This window comes from Bombus fervidus, chromosome 9 (assembly GCF_041682495.2).
Source record: "Bombus fervidus isolate BK054 chromosome 9, iyBomFerv1, whole genome shotgun sequence".
Classification (NCBI taxonomy): domain Eukaryota; kingdom Metazoa; phylum Arthropoda; class Insecta; order Hymenoptera; family Apidae; genus Bombus; species Bombus fervidus.
In genome coordinates this window covers 9,184,338-9,199,821 of record NC_091525.1, presented here as the reverse complement: position 1 = coordinate 9,199,821, position 15,484 = coordinate 9,184,338, and the positions used below count along the sequence as shown (strand labels likewise).

Here is a 15,484-nt window from a genome sequence, read left to right as displayed (position 1 = left end):
TGTTATAGTCCGCGAATTTGGTATAGATTGTTCTCATTGCTGCGAGCTAAGAGGATCTGCAATGCCGTGAGAAGATACTTAACGAAAATATCGATATTTTCTCATATTTTGTTCACACTATGAAGATGTCTTCCAACGTTAGATAAATGTGGTTGGATGAAAGGAACGTAGCAGACTCACGCTCGAACTTTGACTTGATCCGAGATTGCTGAGATATTACGCGTTGTTTCAGGCTGAAATTATGACAATAGTCGAAATTCCAGAATCTCCGTAGGATCTGTTAAACGATATTTTAAGTGCGCCAGTATATATGGGGGTTAGATGAAATTGGCATTGAAAGTGACGTATATGAAAGAAATGGCAGAATATATAAAAGAGGGAAAAATTGTCGTATCAAATTTCAACTTAATTTAGCTGGAAACTTAACACAGTTCGGTTTATAATTATTAATTGAGATAAAAATTTGGAAATCTTGTCATATGCTTGAAAGAAAGGGAAACCGATTGTATCGACAAATTATGCTGGGGAAAGATTGTGTCAGGTTAGTGTTATCCTAAAATATCCGGAAGGGTGTCGATCTTTGCAGTAAGCCGCTTACTATAGATGTCCCTTCTAACTCTATGGGATTCTGCTCGTATGGGGAAGTTGCGAGGTCTTGTGGGTGGTCTGAATATTTTTCTTTCACGATTTCACCGGATGAAAGAAATATTCCCCCCGGTTTGTTATCTTCTGTCTAGCTGACTTTTCAATTTTCATTTAAACGTCACTAAAAATAACCAGAATATTTCAATCCTCGTTTTTCCAATCTTCCAACTAATTCAGAGAGCAGCCAAAAACTTACTCCGATCTTCTACGATGACCAAGTATCATCCGAAAGAAACTGCAATCCTGGACTTTCGCTTTCTTGGCCAAAGATCAACCAAAAAGTCACCTGAATCTTTCACAATGATTAAATGATATTAGGATCGTCCAAAAGACTTGAAAAATTCCAGTGTCTCAATGCTCGCTGTCTCGGCCAAAAGGCGGGAAAACGAAGTCACATCGACCTTCGCAAAATTCTCAAATGCAATGCAATCGAATTTTCCAATTGTCCACGGTTTGCGATTGCAAACACAAATTGAACGAAACGAAGACGTTGCAATGACCTCCATCATCATCGACTGCGTGTTTGCAGTGACTCGTTCCCATATTTACCGTGCACTCTGCTACGGAATGCATCTTCGACCTCGCCATCCTGATCCACTGAACAATATTCTTTGCTGGAAGAATAGAAGATTCGACTCGTCAAGACGAGAAGCTCGAACGTGTTCTCTCGATCAATATTTGAGCTGTTCCACCGGTCGCCAATGAACAAAGACAGCGAACAACAACCTCTGGGATGAAGCCTTTCACGTGCGCGTACCGCAAGAATTTCCACGCCGCACGCGTTTCGCTTCCCGCGCCACTTTTATATTTTGTTAGGCGAGATGCTTTTAACGGTAGCTCGTAAAAATCGTGGAGAAAAAGAAGGCGGAATAAGACGAAACTGAAAGGAAGAGTAGGAGGGAGAGAATGCCGGTTTGAATCGTAAAAAGGATTGCATGGTAACGGTAGAAACATTTAGGATTCCCTTCGATGATACGAACGATTTTATGGCGGGAATTAACGATGGATTCTGTTTGTATCGCGCGATAGAACGGCCATTGAAAACGCCGGTGAAATTTGTTCCTTCTGGCCTTCCGTGGGTCCATTCGTTCTTGGGCGATGTATCCTGTGTATATGGGGTGTTTAGAATTCTTTTGATCCTGCCCGGTTTTCTGGTTTTCTTTTAATCTTGATTCTCATCGTGTTGCAAAGTGTTTTGTGTAAGGATTTTATCGTTTAATTTCAATTCAAAATCATTTTAATTAAAGGGAGTTCTCCTACGTTTTCTTTCTTGCTTTTCGTTTCATTTTTGGCTTGGGGTTAGAGAGGAGAATTTTTTTTTATCATTTAATTTGTACTTTACAATTTGTCCAGCTGGACATTTGCTACATTAGAGCGGAGAATGCGCATTTTTATGGCAGAGAATTTTCATCGTGTTGCAAGAAATGCAACTGTCTTCCATGAAAAGAAAGATCCTTCGAGGGAAGGTGTAATTTTAATTTAGAAGCTAAATAATCGTATTAGAAATGACCAAACTCGTAATATTCCAAAGAATGTTCCCACCTCTGGATATTCCAACTCGAAATTTTTCTTCCACGCATCACTCGGAAATTAATTTCCGATTAAGAGACGCGTGTTTCGCGTGAACGAGTCTCTGCTTTCATCCTCCAAGGGCAACAATTTCAGCCTACGCGGACTAGGAAACAAAGCTCCTCACATGTGAATCGAAGTCGAAACAAGAGCAGCACGGTTCGTTTCCAAGCACGTTTTCGGTAATTTCACGTCTGCTCTTGATTTTCGGCTCACGGTTTTGTTCAGCGCGTGCTGCGAACCGTAGACTAAATACCGGCATTAAATTAGGGAGAGGTCGACTCGGAACAAGGCGTCCCGGTGTGTAATATACGCGGCCGAAATGGTGTAATGAATTATGGCCGGCGAGGATGAAGTCAGCGTACGCCAGCTTAACGCGAACGTTGCCGAAAAAGTGGTCTTTACCACTTCTCGTCCTCTCGACGTGGTCATTTCAATTTATTTCCAGATATTTTCGAGATTTCTCGAGGGCTCGATGAAGCACGTACGTTGTTGTGAAAAATTACTCATCATTTTGGTCGTAAAATTACTCGTTACATTACGAAGGGCCAAGAGAAATATTTCAATTATATTACGAGCCTCTCGGAAGCCAAATTTCTTTCTGTAAACTTCTACGTTTCTTCGCTTAAATATTCCGCATAATCAACGTGGGATTTTTCGAAGAACAAACAAAATTAGTTCCGTGAATTTATTTATCATAAATAACCGCGAATATCGTTGTAATAAATATTCGTAAAATGCAAGATGAATCGGAGGAGGAAAGGGTCGTGACATTTTTTCTGTCAGTGAAGAATAGAAACTAGGATTTAAGGAGTCTCAAGGTCTATCTCGTGAGTATAGTTGTACGAGAATTCCGAGCGACAAGAGGATCTGTGCATAAAAATGTGTACCACGCAGCTTAAGACAAGGGTCACTGTAAACAGTATGTGTTAAGAGTTTTGCATATATAGAGAGTGTAATGTGCATTTTACGAGCGTATAAAAATCCAAGTGTGACCACAATGTAAACGCAACTGCCATACAGAGATCCAGTTTGTATTTGGTTTAATCGTTATTCTTGTAATAACATTTACGATATTTACTATTAGCATACGTATTAGAATGTTTATCATCGAACGCACGATAGCATTTTAATCGCAAGATTTCGAGAAGCAATACTTGTATTTTTAAAGATCATACTCGTGAATAATTTACACGCGACATTCCTAATGACTTCGTAACTCTCGATATTCCAACAAACGCAAAACCTCATGTTTCCAATTTACAACGTTGGAATATCAAGTGCCATTATCCTCATCAGCGAAGTATGATAAATTTTAACAAATACGTGGAACAAAGTCACGCCTTACAACGCAACGTTTAGCTGTAGCTGAATATTACGATATAAAGCTAAAAATCTGAAACAAACTGCTTATCGATCATTACAATCAGCAACCTCTAACGATACAACCAATACACATGCAGTACTTCCTAACAGTATCACCGGATGAAATCAACGAACAAAAGCCAAAACTTTCTAGCGAGAAGAAAATTATACATGCTAGCGCCACGCAAAGTAACAAGCTGCTCATACAGATTACACCCACGATGTTATCGTCATTCCCTCCACGAATCTCCGATGTTTACCTAGAAAACAGCATTACAGACGACAAAATAGACTACCATTAACGCGCGAACCGTCGCGGCTCGACTGCGATCCCAAACGTTCGTTCGCGATTAAAATATTCCAGGGACGTGCGCGTCCCCCCACTCCGCCACCTCTGTGCCCCCACTCCTTTGTGGTTAAAAGCTCGCGAGGCGCAGCACGTTCCCAAAACGTATCGCTATGCGCATCACGGGCTTCTCTATCGTCGTTGGACGATCGCGAGAACCGCCGAACAAGGAGATCTTCGATCGAACTTGGCGAATCCGTCGAGACCGAATAGGCTTCGTACAGCTACGAGCAGATTGTTTTAACGCCATTTATCGCCATACTGTGACAGTAGCTGTCTATTACGTAAGAATGATTTTGTTCAGCTTTCCAGTCCTTCCCTTATGTTCCGATACGCCTTCCAATAGACGTCGTCTCTTTATAGAAACTATCCCTGTATGTGTACGTAGCTTTAAGTTATACCATGGGATTTCAAGGAATGGTGACTTGGATTTAGTAGATTTGGAGAATTTCTCGGATATTTTTTTTTTTCTCGCTTCTTGTTCTCTTTTTACGCTTTTGTAGGGACGGTTTACGTGGGATGGTATGTCGACATTGAAATGTTTTCAGGCTACGTAAGAAAGTTGTTAGAGTGGAGTATGCGCGTGTGTCGTTTTTTATGGGAATCGTAAGGAGGTTCCTTTTGTGGGCTGCGAGTACACTTCGGGAGAAACGGTGCCCGATTCTATCGGAAACGATCGTGTGCGGAATAATAGGATGGTTTTGGTGAAAGAAAGGGGATTTTTGGAGGTTTCATTTCACACGATGAACACGCGCGGTGAATACCGAGGGATCCCGTTTCGAGGGTTTGTATGATTGTAACTCGATTATTCCGTACCTTTGTGTCGATCCTATGATAGGTATTCTACGTGGGTAAATGTTATGGTGCTTGTTTTATGCGATTTATACCTGCAATATCATTCGCAAGTCCCAAACATTTCGGTATATAATAAATTGATCTTTAATGAGCAATTTCTATAATTTCTAAAACTGTAAATAGTTACAAAGACAATTCACGAATTTAATATTTTCAATAAATTAATCGACTCTCTATTTTAGACACTGACATACCCGCCTTAATTAGCTCATAAGTTAAAATGCTATTCTAAACTTTTACACCTGCTCCTTTTAATAATGTAGTTAATTAAAAATTCCCGATCTTTAAATTTCGAATAAGTCGAAACTTTACACGTCAATGTACCATTTCAAAACATTCAGGCCAATGTTCCAAAGCCAGTTGAAATCTCAAAACTCTTAAACTACGAATCTCGACACAGCTACCTTTACCATTCCAGATAACTCGAACCACTGTTACAAAATGAAAAACTCTTCGTTTTCAACGATTCATTCAATCAGCCTTAAAAATATCACGTTTCTACAATTTCTAAACATTTCGAACTGCCACCCTTCCGATTTCCCCAAACAAAACACACAAAAACACCAAAAATTCACCCCATCGCTACACCTAACCTCAAAATCGCCAAACCTAACCTCAAAATCGTCAATATATGGAAAAAAATTAAGCGAGCACTTCAAAGAGAAGATCGAAGAGCAGAAGAATCTCGTTCCACGGACGAACGTAATCCACAAAGAGAACAAAAGCTCACCCCATCGCGAAACCTAACCTCAAAGTCGTCAAAACAGCCAAGAAATTAAGTAACAACGACGAAGTGGAGATCGAAGAGCAGGAGAATCTCGTTCCATGCAGCGTTTTATTCCGACGCGGGGGAAGAAGCAGAAGAAAAAAGAAGAATAAGAAGGACGCGTCGGTGATAGTTTAGCTGGCATGGGTAGCTAAAAAGGGACACTCCAGCGTACAGCCGCGTGAATAACAAAAGGCTGATGGAACGTGCGCCGCGTCCAGAAGAGAAACCAGCGAAGGGTACGGTGAACAGGGAAGTGCGGCGCGTGATAGTGGAATATTCATTTTGTGCCCACGATCGTCAATGTGTGATCGCGTGGTGAATTCACCGGTGAATTAAGCGGAAAGCAGGCGTTTCACAAGCTCCTTCAACGCCTCTCCTAACTGCTTGCAATCGACGCATCTTCTTCTTCTTCTTCTCCTTTTTACATATTTTGTTTTCTACTATAATCGATGACTGCTTGTTTATATAGTATCTACTTTCATACAATTGCTTTCTGTTGTCGCGAAATTAGTAATGACCGGGCAGAGAGGTTTTGTTATTCAATTCTGATTGAAGCAGGGGTTATGTAATGGATCTCTTAAGCATTCACCTGGTTGATTTATGGTAATCGATTTGTGTTTGACGCGTGGCCGTTTGACAGAATTTTTATCGTTACTTTTAATTGTTGCGGTGTGTTGAAGATATTAATAGAAATGTCAGTAGATGTTCTTGGAATTAGTGGGAGGAGGAGAAATTGCTTGAGAACTTGGAGTTGGAATAAGTTAGTTATAAATGGTATAAGTTGGAAGCGGAAGAAGATAGAGACTATTTTGTTTAGGATTATTATTCCGGAAAGTTGGATCCAAATATCTTTGCTATATTTTGCTCTGTATTATATTTGTACTACGTTCAGAATTGCCTTAATTCGGAATATCCTTCACAGAATCTTGGTATTTTATATGAAAGAACCTTCATATTTGTTATTACAATTTTTATTCTTATTTTGTGATTTTATTTAGTAATTTACATACACGAAGATGATAAACCTGTTCCGGTTTTATTTTTCTGTATGAGATGTGACACGATGTGTCGTCGTATTGGATGGAATGTGAAGGTGATCACGTCGAAAATGGTCAATCAGAGAAATGTCAGTCTTTCACCCTCCGTTGCACGATAACGAGACGTAACGTTCTTTATCAAAATCTTCTACCTTCGGTTTGCTCAAGTACGTTTTATCTTTGGGCTTTTATCAGCAACGAGGGGCTGTTCACGGTTGCAGGTACGTTTTCGTTAGGACGGTTGGATAATATTCGATAACGTTATCAGCCTAGCACAAGAATTTTCGTGTGGACCTCTGGTAACGCGTTTTCGAAAATTCACAACGTATATGCGACTTATCTGTACAATAATTATTAATTGCCTGATTATTATTCGTTAGCTAATCTTATCTATGAAAAGACTGAACATTCGATTCTCTAATTAATTCCATCTAAAATATCCACTAAATTTTCGTCGCGACGCTTCTCCCTTCTTTCTCAAATACAATTAACATAAAAGAACAAGGAAGAAAAAGAGCGTGTCTCTTCGTCCTGCTATGGTTGTTAACGATGTCGAGAGGAATATAAATTTTCGTCGGTTAACGAAGTGATTTGTATTTTTTCCATGGGGTTCCGTGGGGGACATAAGGCGCGCTCTGTTCCAATACGGAGGCTGCGCGATGAAGAAAAAAGGAAAGAAATGTTTCTAGTGCTCCCGTTGAGCAGATGTTTCGGGTGACAGGAGCGAAAGAGAGAGGAAGGGGGCCAGGTCACAAAGGCACTTCCCTGAAACGAGGCCCACGAGGCGCCGCAGCGCGTAAAATGAATTTCGGCTGAGCAGATCGCGTCCTCTGCAAAAACCTATCTCGCTTCCGCACTCGTAAGGACGCACTCGCGAGTCACATGGTTTCAAGCGGCTCGTCGACTTTTAAGTGTCCAGCCTACAGGATGCTTCGGTAAACGAGGAGACGCCGTTTTCGAGCTAGAAAAATTCAGGCTGCTTGGAAGTTTCGTGGGAAACTTCCGTAAAACAGAATTTACGCTGTTTTTGGAGGAACGCGGTCGATGAACACAGCCATTTTCATCCTCGTTCCATTCGCGATTCCACGCTGAAACAATGTACGAATTCGGCTTGGGAATGTCGTTAGGGTTCTATCGTTCTATTCTCAGTTGCAGAAACTGGTTGGAAGGTTTATAAGGAAGTTTTGTACGAGTTTCACGAAGTAGTCTGAATTGTTGGATCAATCGAAGACACGACGATGTCAGTCTATGTCTCAGTCTCGCTATGTTTAAGATTTGTCAAATTTATTAAAACCAGTTGTTAAGTTTATGGTTTAGATCGTAGGATGTAGGTTACTTTGTGAAACAACGTCAGCTTAAGTTGGCAATATCGAGCGAAACTATGTTTGAATTTTATGAAATGTTTTAAATTATTAGACAAGAGTTGCTTCCCGCATTGAGAATGTCGTTTTGGACTATAAAAAATTTTTATAGAAAAGTTGTGGATTCGATACAGGGAATTCGTTTAAATCATCGAATGTAGATTAAACACTTATATAAATTGCACGAACGCAATGCAGTTCTTAGAACTTCATGCCACTTTCATTATAATTACCGTAATTACCATTTCTCGTAAAAATATGGATTTGCATAAATATCCGCAGTTTAATTACACGTAAATGCTCTCTATAACGTAGAATTACTTTCATCCCATGATCCGATATTCAAAAATTCGACTAATAATTTCATGTAAACATAAAATATGTTTTCCGATATTACTAAAAAAAAAAAAAAAAAAAAAAACTGTTCTGATCGATATACTACAAACGCTTGTAATGGTATCATAGCTAAAGAATTAATATGTCGTAATCGTAAAAGTAAGCATACAATAAACACAGCGGGCAAAATCGTAAAGTAAGGAAACGATACATAACTCGTGTTCGACAGCCACTCTAATCGTTTCTTACAGCTTAGTGGCGTGGAAATTTGCAAGTACAAACGAGACTATATAAATATAAAATAGTATAAAATCGTATCACGATCAAACGTGACCATTCAGAGTTAGTTATGGTTAGACAGCGAGCAAGTGGAAAAGACCGGTGGAAAAGTGTGACTTAATTTAACGGCACTCCCAGCTTTTTCCCAGACCACTTGATACTTTCTTATCGGCTGACTGGTCGCAAGAAGCGAGCAATATGCCCGCTTAATAAAACACTCGGTAGCAGGGACAAGAATATCCGGGCGTTCGAGGAAATTTTACAACTACGGCTCGCTACGGCCGAGTAAATCATCGACTTACTGTCAATTAAATGTAAATACCGGCGCTTCGACTTCCAATTCGTTTTTCCTTTTTCCTTTCGTTAGCTGTAAAGATAGATAAATCCGATCGAACGTGATACACGAGGTTTTGCTTTTTATTCGGTTTACTCGACAGGGAACATTATTTTTGCGCCCTGCTGACTTCGATCGGATCAACATAAGGGCTTAGAGAAGAAAGTTACAAGTGCGGTGAAATTGTTTCCTTCAAGAAAATTTGTAGAGTTTTCATATTGAAATATTTGTGTTCAAATTAATTTTGTTCCGCTGTAAGAGTCGATAATGTATAATTATATATCTGAGCTGATCGGAAGCCAAATTGATTATTTATTTAATTAAGAGAAATTAGAAGGTAGAGGAACGAGATGATATGATAAATTAAAAAACAATCTATTTTGGAATCTTTTTTATTCACGTCGTTTCTTTGTAAAAGTTTAACTTGTGCAAATAAATTGTTTCTTGAGAATTGAATATTAATCGTGTATCCGAGTTATATTCATTGATGGAGCAGAAACAGTTGATCAAAACACTTGAAAAATTTGTTTTAACAAATTTAAAGATATTCCATAAGAAGCTTCCTTTAAGTTTCAAAAAAAAGCAACATTCTACTATTAAAAAATATTTTCATTATCAATACTTATCAACAGTTTTGAAGCCAAGAATCAACACAGAATATTTCGAATTTGCACAAAGAATCGACTATTATTCGTTAAAATTAAATAGATCGAAGAATCGAAATTTCAACGAATTCTCGTTTCCGTAACCTCAATTCACCCCCAAGAAGTTGCATCTAAAAATTTGTCTACTTACCACCAAACAATAATCGACGACGATCGACTTCCAATGTAACCGGTACGTCGATAAGTCTCACTAATATTTAACTAACACAGGCTGAAATCATGTCGAACCAAAGACAACTACACGCACATTTCTCTGTTTCCTCACTCCGCTAGACGCGTTCTCCGCTGCCCGTAATGGACAGTTTCCTGGGCAGACGTCGCCCGTACGAGCGATCGAGCAGATACAGAAACCGCGGGCCCATTGATGGGCAAAACTGTGCGAGCGCGACAAGGACAGAGCCACAAGAAGCGACGCGAGACAGACAGACAGACAGATAGAACGCGACACGGTCTCTTGACCCCGTGTCGGGGTCTCTCGTTGTTCAGCCGTCGGCCAAGAAACCCGCGACAACGCACAGCTAACAGAAACACACCACTGAGACGGCGCGATGCTTGTTTGCCGGTGGCACGTTTTCGTCTGACAGCCAGCGGCCCGCACCGCGTGTCGTACCTGCCGCTGCGCATGCGCGTCCCTACGCTCGCGCGCCGCGCAACCTGATTGGCCACCCATTGATCGGTCCTACACGCGGTTCGACTCACGTGCGCGGGCTCCCGTGCGTCACGTGAGTGGGGGTAAGTAGGTGCTTGTGACTTCGAACTTCGTGCGATAGTTCACGTGTGGGGTGAGCGACTTGTCAGAGATTTGCGAGGGTGGCTACGAGTGGGTGCGGGGTTGCGTTATTTCTGCGAGAATCTGAGGAAATTTTTGGCTTTTGGGTGTTTACGTTTCGATGTAATGGAGTTATTGACTATGTCGGTGCGCGATAAAATTACGCGAAACTTTGGTACGAATAAGTTCAGTCCTTGTCGTTAGGATTTGTTTGGCGTTGAACGTAAGGATGAGTGGTATGGGAGGTTTTATATAGTCTTTTATATAGTAGTTGCGTTATGTGTAGTTTCGCGGTGAAGAATTTTTAATATTGTAAGGATGTATGCATGAGTAGATGAAGAGATCGGTTATTTTTATTTGAGGTAATTTACACAGTCTTTTGGCTTTTGGGTGTTCACGTTTTCATGTAACGGAGTTGTTGACTCATTGGAGTGTTACAAAATTAAGAGGAATTTGGTATGAATAAATTGGAAAATAGACTTTTCACGTTGGGACGGTTTTCAAATTAGGCGTGTAACGATTTTGCAACTGTCATACTTTCTGTATCTTCAAATTTTTAATATTTATCTCTTGAAGCATCTCTTCAAGATACTTCAAGATAGAGTTACCGTTTAATTTGTCCAATCCTAGATTGCGTTTAGCATTCCAGTGAATCTAGAAACTCTCTCTTCTCGGTTATCGAAACGAAATCAGCGATTCACTTTGAACAAGCATCGCCTAAGTAGTCTACTTACATATGTAACGCTATTATGTCAAACAAACTTAACATAAGGATTTTGACTAGAATATCTCGATCGGAGATTGAAACACGAATCTTTTGTCCGTATACTCGAGTTACTAATCGATTCTATAATCCTTAACGTTGATACCCGAAGCAACTGGCACCTGTCTTGGCATTAACATATGTTTGGATACTCAGTTATGTCATACTCAGTTACACTTGATCGGAGTCCGGTTGATCCGAATCAACTGCTAAGAGATTTATACCGTTCATCGAGAACGAGTTTCGAACATTTCGCCACGGGTATAATTATCTTCATTCATACTGAAATAAGTTGATCAATTAAAGCTGCAGGATCTCGTCGCAAGTTGACAAGTTCGAGTCAACGATTTCCAATAAAATTACAAGCACTGCTAACATAACTTTGGAAATTGATATGAGAAAGTTTCGTTTGCAATACGTGCTAAATTATTGTATATATATAACGTGTAATAATACATCTATAGATACAAGTTTGTGTGACAGAAAATTTTTAACATTCAACAATATAATGATGGGCAAAATTTTTCTTATTGATTTTTATTTTTCATTTAATTATCTTAATAACCTCCGATTTTCTTACGAATAATAAAGCACGTGTTATATTATCAAGACTAAAAGATCTTTCGACTAAATATCAAGTAGATTAATTGAACTTTATTCCCATGTTACATATGTACGTAATTTTCATTTTATGCTAATGCTCCTGGCTATTTACCTATTAGTATGTTACAAAAAATAGATTCTTCCATTAAGCATCGAATAAATTAAGTAAATGTCATCCATTTCATACTTTTCATTTTTAAATCCTCTTTACTACTGTTTTACAATACTCTTAATAACGTAAAAAGAATTGTTCTCCATTAAGTATCCAATAAATCGACTGACTCATCCTTTGTTCTACCCATCCTTTGTTGTTCTACCTATATTTTTCACTTAAAAATGGTCTCTATTGCTCGTAACAATTATCTCTTCCGTTACACGATCTTTCTAGGCACGATGTTTGTCAAACACTGACGATCATACGTACCACAGTCGGGATATATCGACATAAATGGGAAGACCGAGTGTGATTCGTTTTGTAACGAGCATTACGCACGCCATGTTTGCGTGGCTCGATTACACTGCGTCGAACGACCACTTTTATTGTCAGCTTGCGAAAGGTGCGAACTGTTAATTCCTCTTAGTCGCCATTGAACGACGTTGGCGTTCCTCTTGACCTAGCTGAACAATGCAACTAATCGGTGAACGACCTTTCTTTCTTTTTACTACACAATTGTTAGTTTATTAACAATCTACATTCCTTCTTTTCTTATTCAATTTTCGATCGCAGAATCGCTAGATTTCAATGTTCTTCTTCATAAACGCATTCGATTTCCTCGAACGAGGGTAAAAACTTTTCAAAAACGAGCTTTTCATAATTTTAAAATTCAATCGGAAGAAACCACATTCTTACTAGTTTGAAAATTCACATATAGGATGATACTATATTTTTACTTATTTCACAATTCAGTGCTCAATGGACATATCGAATATTCGAACGACTGTGCGTACCGATTCGACGCACATCGCAGTGTGTCAGCTTCTCCTTCAGTTCTGTACCCGTTCACAATGCTCATTTTTAGTTCAGTTTGACGTGAACTCTTCCTATCCTTTTAATTCTGTTTCTCCATAAAGATAATGCGGAGAGTGTTCGCGAAAAGCAGCAAAAAGCAAGTGCCAAGAAACTAGTTTCTTGGGGAAGAAAATTTATGTACGCACGAACGTAGTCCAAATTCACGAAAGGGGAAAGTGTACCCATAGAGAACGCTGTATGTGCCGCTTGCTAGTTTGAAAAAACTCAACGTTCCATTCACTCGGACGGATGACGGAGACAAAAGTCAAGAAACAATTAACCAAGGTTTATCGGTGCTTGTATCTCCCTCCATAGAGACGACGTTGCGACACCATGTTCTAGCATTATTAATAACTACGTAGGAAGGGAAATCGCGTTTAAATTCTATCCCATGGTATTCTAATTGATACGCCTAACAGTCTCCGAGAAAAAATCAAAAACCTTTCGAATTTTGGCAGCCGCTGTGTTTTCCACAAACGCGTTTCAACCTCGTTTCAATCAATTTTTCGGTTAGCTGTCGGCCAGCGTCCCGCTACAAATTACCTCAACTGTCCGTCGACGACGATTTCGGAGACGTTCATTGTCCGTTGAAAAATGAACAGCATCCCCGAACGGGTTCCCGGAACGCGGCTGAATGAATTACAAAAACGACGACGCACGTGCGCCGTTTCCGGCGCTGCGGCAAATCACGACGTATTTCCGCTGCGGTGCATTCTGGTGCCCCGGAGGCGCGGGACGAGAGAAAACGCTACTACGGTCGACGAAGAACGACTATCGCCGATGATATGCCCGACACGAAACGGACACGTACACGTTTCCTGAATTACGTGAACGCATTCAACAATGGCCTTTTACGAGATCAAACGGCGATAACGTCGCCGCCACCCGGGTTTCATTGAAGTCTCGTTGAAAATGCTGCTCGTAGGGTTCCGTTCGAGAATCGATCGGATGGGGGACTTGCAGCGGTTGTAACTGATCCACCAGCGTTTTCCAGAAATCGTTTCTCGTCTTCGCGGAATCATTTTTACGAAACGAAGGGATGTTCGCTCGCTTCGCCTCACCACTGTCTCATCTTCGTCACGATGTTTTACCGTAGAACAGCGTTGAGATTGAAATTAAGAGGAGGACAGAATTAGGCGAGAAGAGCTTTCTTTTATTATTCTTCTATGCTCGACATTAGAACGTGGATCTTTTATTTTACGATCTTCAACAAGTTTTACGAGTGTTACAAGCGTCTTGGAGGGATTAGAATATTCTCAATTTCGCTGGGTTACGAGTCTCTCGAAGAATATATTTGTGAAAGAGGGTTAAAACATCGAAATCGAAGGCGAATAAACTGAATAAAATGTGTGTTCGTCGGATAATATCTGCCGTTCTTGGAAATACATATAATCCGTGTTATAAATCTAGTTCGATATCGGAGGAAGGTAAATTCAAAGACATAACTCCTCTGTTACGTGTGGAAAAATTTACACCAATTATGCTATACAAGTAATCGTCGACCACATCCTTTACAAGTGGTACAATGTTCATAAACAAAGATACAAATCCAACAAACCTATAAATTCACTCGCGTGTCCTGGTATACAACATATAAAAAGACAAAAGAAGAAGACAAAAAGAAAGAACGTTATGAAACCAGTTTGAGGAAAGTTCGATATGAAAAAGTCAGACTGAATTAAAGAGGCAATTAATTGGATCATATAAATCTAAGCAAAACAGGAAGGGTTAAACGAATATGAGATAAACTGTACTTAATAAAACATAGAAATAAACCCACTTGTTTACTTGCACAAACTCTCGACTCTGAAAAAGAAGGAAAGAAGGAAAGAAAGAACCGAACGAAACCAAACAACACTGTCTCTTAATGACCCATTAATATTCCACATAACCTAACATCACGGCATCGCCATCGATGCTCCACCTTTCCCGAGTCCACTAAAAAAAGATACAAAGGAGCAAGAGAAAAGGAGGAAAAAGAACGAAAATGCCGCTTATGAGCACGTCCTCTCCAATTAATTCCGATTGCTCGGCGTGAAACAAGAAAAGTACATCGATCGTTTATCAGGTAAGGGGAGGCTAAAAGCCGGCTAATCGATGGCGAGTCGCCGCTCTACGGATGCGTGGCGTATCTTAACTGCGAGTTACACGAGAATCTCCGATCGGGTAATTCCAGATAAAATTCTGCTTTGCAAAAGGGACGAGAGAAGCGGTTGGCATCTGCTGCGTATTATTCGAACGAGGGAACGAACGTTTCGTTCGTTAGAGGACTTCCTCCGCGACGGGAGGCCCGCGACGCCGTCGATGATCTTTCCGGCAACGACGGCTTCTCCGGTACCTTTGGCTGTTTCTTCGAATTTTTATTCTGAATCATTCGTGGCATAAAGGACACCGTAGAAAAATTCAATACGACGGTTTGCAGTCGTTTCTATCGCTGTCTTGTTGCCGCTTTTGTCTCGTTTTTAAACGTTTGTTCAGGGGAATTCTTTATAGCTCCTTCTGTTAGCTTGTCGTGGTTGCTTCCGATAGTTAGAAACGCGCAGGAATTTCAAGAGATTTTTTTTTTATTTGGAAGAATTTTCAATCAATTCTCATTGAGAATTATAAGTAAATTATTCTGGCGTGGCACTACAACGTGAATAATAAGTGATCATCGTATGTTTGATTCTAGCTGAATCTGAGTTAGAGATAAGGCAACGATTTTAACGTATGCGGACTTTTTGTGTCTCGTAACGTTCGTATCGCGTTCACGTCGATTAGCTGGACGATGACTGGTGAA

General features: G+C 40.1%; 1 protein-coding gene across 5 annotated transcripts in view; it reads right to left on the bottom strand.

Annotated features, from left to right (window-relative positions):
* LOC139990946 (fibroblast growth factor receptor homolog 1) overlaps positions 1 to 15,484 on the bottom strand; it is a 113,344-nt gene that overhangs the window by 50,519 nt on the left and 47,341 nt on the right. The window contains exon 1 of one of the 5 annotated variants that reach the window (XM_072010609.1): positions 9,692 to 10,133. The exons of the other annotated variants lie outside the window; for them this stretch is intronic. The gene's annotated coding sequence lies outside the window, so the exon portion shown is untranslated. Of the gene's footprint in view, positions 1 to 9,691; positions 10,134 to 15,484 lie in introns of those variants that run through there. 5 annotated transcript variants of the gene reach the window in all.